This window comes from Eurypyga helias, unplaced genomic scaffold, assembly GCF_000690775.1.
Source record: "Eurypyga helias isolate BGI_N326 unplaced genomic scaffold, ASM69077v1 scaffold633, whole genome shotgun sequence".
Classification (NCBI taxonomy): Eukaryota; Metazoa; Chordata; class Aves; order Eurypygiformes; family Eurypygidae; genus Eurypyga; species Eurypyga helias.
In genome coordinates this window covers 1-3,756 of record NW_010240294.1, presented here as the reverse complement: position 1 = coordinate 3,756, position 3,756 = coordinate 1, and positions in this window count along the sequence as shown.

Below are 3,756 nucleotides of genomic sequence, written 5' to 3'. Positions count from 1 at the left end.
TTGCCACAGCCGCCGGCCAGCTGGAGCAGGGTAACATCCAGCCCAGATCTCCGCTGGCGTCTTCCCAGCTCCACCGCCCCAAGGGCTTCACGGGACGAGGCAGCGTGGGCTAAAAGGGAAGTTTTCCTTCTTCCTTCCCCTCTTTCCATAAACTCATTCCTCCTTCACCTCTGTGTTGGTATCAACCACCCGAAGCCATCCACCCTGTGAAAGCAACAGCGCGTCGGCCTCAAAAAGGACCCCAAGGTCAAGTAGGGGTTGGCCGCGGCCGATAGCCGCAGCATCTCTGAACGCGCCCTTTCAGGATGAGGACAGAAGCTCTGTTGGTTCTGTAACTTGCAGCATTTCTTAGGAGAAGGAAAAGCCTAGGTTTGAGAGGTTTTTATTAAATGTACCCACATACCCTGTCAAAGCTCCTCCCATAACACCAGTGCTAAAAATCGCTCATTCCCATCTCTTCCTTGTCTGAATCTCCCCCTTTATCACTCTCTTCTGCACAAATACGAAGCAGTGATGTCTCCGTTTTTTATAAACAGTCAACCTCATGTCCATGAAAATCAAGACAAAAACCGTTCATGAGGCTCATCTTTACGACCTTGGCAGGAAGTGAGCGATATTTGCTCCTGGCTTTGACGTTTGCCGATGAAGCGGGCTCAGGTTTAGCTGCTGAAACTTGCACCAGCCCAAGGAACAACCTGGGAGAGCTCAGACTATTCCTTGATACACCTTACAGTCCCGGCACGGAGCTCTTGAGCTCTCGGTGAACCTTCCATCCGAGCCAACCCTCCGCATCCTGGTGGATTTCCCCCAGGAGCCACAGTGGGGTCAGGGCAGCGCTGTTGCCATGACCAAGGGAAGCCCCTGCTCTCCTCTTCCACAGCTGAGCTCTGCCGGAGGCAAAACACAGGGTGGCACGCATGGAGATCCCTAGGGAAAGCACGGAAGAAGCGAGCGAGGGAGAGGGCAGGATCGGTGCTGCCGGATGGGGAGGAAAGGAGAAAAGAGGAGCAGAGTGAGGAGGGAGCCACTGCTCGCCATGCCCGAGATGTTTGAAACAATAAGCCGATAATGGCTAATAGGAGAACAAAAGCTGAACTTTCTGGTTTAGCCTGGTGTTGGGTCCATGGATAATCTTCAAAGAGGAGCTGCAAAATTCAGGAGGAATTAAGCTCTGGGAAACGTTAAATCTGGCACACCTGGTTTACAAAGGGTTTGGTGCGAGGTTTCTTCTGGATGCTGCTGTGTTTTCATTTTTCGGTCAGAGTGCCAAGGGCGATTCCCTCTGTCAGATGTAGACGCCTGACCTTCTAGTCGGGATGACAAGAGAGTTATCCCAGGGTGTGTCCACACCTGCCAGGCAACATTAGGCACAAAACAGAGCTGTCTGTCTTCTTTAGCTAAAACGCTTTCACAAATACTTCATAAATGCCTGTCTCCACAGAGCAGAGAATCGCCTCTTCCATCTCGCTACGTTCAATATTGAGATTGATGACAGCCGGGGTCACCGGTTGAACTGTCTAATCCTCACGAGGATGAGGCTGGAATGGCAGGATGGCTGCTGGAAATACCGGCGGGAGAGACCAGGCCCCAGAGCGGGCAGGGCTCGCGAGGCGACCGGCACCCCTTTGCCGTGACTCGCACCTCAAATCCCCATGTTTGGAGACGCTGCCGGCAGGCTTGGCTGTACTTGAGGATGGCCGGTTGTGACACCGGGCGGATTTACCTCCGCTCCCACAGAATAAAGGCAGAGCTTGCGCCTGCCGTTGCGCCTCTTGGGGAAAGTGTCACGCAAGGGAGCCGTGTTCAGGGGATGGGAGCCAAATTGCCGTTTGCACCAGAGGCTTAGCCATAATCAAGGGCTATTAATTCCCTTACACCCACCCCACCACCCCGTTCACCGCTCCGTGTTGCCGAAGGGGACGTGGCAGCGCGCATCTAGCCCGTCAAGCTTTGCTCTGACCACAAGGAAAACGACGGAGAAGCTAGCCGATGGCTGGCAGACACCGTAATCCCAGTGTGCGCCAGTGACTGGCGCTCGCCCGACGGGTCCAAAACCAGCGCTGGGAGATCAGCAGCTGGTCCTGTCGGAGAAGGCGGCTGTTACCTCCCTCCCTGCGCACACGAGCGTTCGCTGGGCTGCTCCGCTGCCCCTTGTATATCAGATAAACAGCCCCCAGCCCTTTCCCAGCCTCTTGAAACAAGGGGAGTCTCTTAACAGGGGCCTTGAGGGCCAGCTCGGGCAATCCTGGCTCTGGATTTTTACAGGGAGAAATTTGGGGAGAAATTACAGCATACCCGCTGTCGTTGCCTCGTCATTACACTTGTGTGTGACATGACACATGTGCAAGCTGCGGAGAGGGGTTGGGAGCCCATGGAGGGAGAGAGGGAGGGAGGGCCAGGCTGCCGACCTGGGGGAGAGGATGAGGAGGATGAGAGGGTGAGTTGATGAAAGCGGGCTGGGAGAGGATTAGGAGGCTGAGGACCAGCCTTCCCAGGAGAACAAGCCAGGGAATGGGAGGATGTTGGCAGCCTGCAAGTGTCCCTTGTGAGGGGAGGAAAAGGACCGCACAGCGTGTTTCGCCACACCAGTTGCTTCAGAAATTAATGCTGAGGGAGAGAGCAACGCTGATGCCGTGACCGAAGTCTGCCCGGCATGTTACACCGAACACATGGTTTTTCCAGAGGCAGCAGAAGGGTCATGGATTGGCACTTGGGATTTGGGTGCTGTGGGCAAAAAGTGGGGCCCCGCACGTAAGCGCTCGGCATGTATGCGGTGCAGAAACCTAACAACAGTCAAAAGGCTTAATTTGGCTCTTTTTTTTCTTGAAGATAGGAATAAAAACGGAAAGCCCATCCAAGCCCTGAAGTTACCCGGTGGCTCTGATCAGCGGGGGAGATGTCAATGGGATGTGCTCCACTCAAAGGCAACACAAAGGTGAGCCCTGCCCAGGAGAGCTGAAATGCCAGTCTGATGGGCAAGATAAAGGGCTGATCCAACGCGGAGAGGAGGAAGGCAGGAGGTAAGACTGACAGGAGGATGACAAGATCGTGACAGTCATCGCGACACACCAGGACTAGTCTTTTAACAGGCGTGCGGTGGCTCAGGTGAACTTTGGGAAGCAGTCTGGAGGACAAATGAGGATGCCGGGGGCGGGGTGGGTCTTCTTGCAGAACTGAGGGCTGAATGCCAACGTGAAATGTTGACAGCAGCACCATCAAAACTGCTGCTGGCTGAGGTGAGGGGCGTCCGGAGACCTCGCAATGCTGGACGCTTGGGAAGGGGTTAGAGGCTTGCAAGCCAGCGTCAGCAGTCTGCTCCTGGCTCAGAATGACTCACTGTGGTTCTGGGTGATTTATTTTACCCCTGTTTTCCCCTTCGGTAAAGTTGGTTTCACACAACTTGTCTCCTCGTAAAACTCTTTGGGATGCTGGTAAATTTGACCTTCTTCAGTACAGTGCCTAGACAGCACTGGATGAAACCCAAAAAGTCGGGAGCGGGGATATTGGGGGAGCTTGACTGATACCCAGTGACGCGGAGATGGAACCGGGTGAAACCAGGTGGAGAGAACCACAGGGTTTGAGTGGGGTTGGAGCCGAGCGGGTGAGGGTTTACGGGGGCTGAAAGTCCCCAGGGATGCTGATGTGGGTGACTTCAGGAGCAACAGCCCCGGCCCATCCAGGAATATAACGTGTTCCTGGATCCTGCTCGGGCGGGGAGAGGGGCGGTGCGAGATTCCCGGCCGGGAGGCGGCGGCC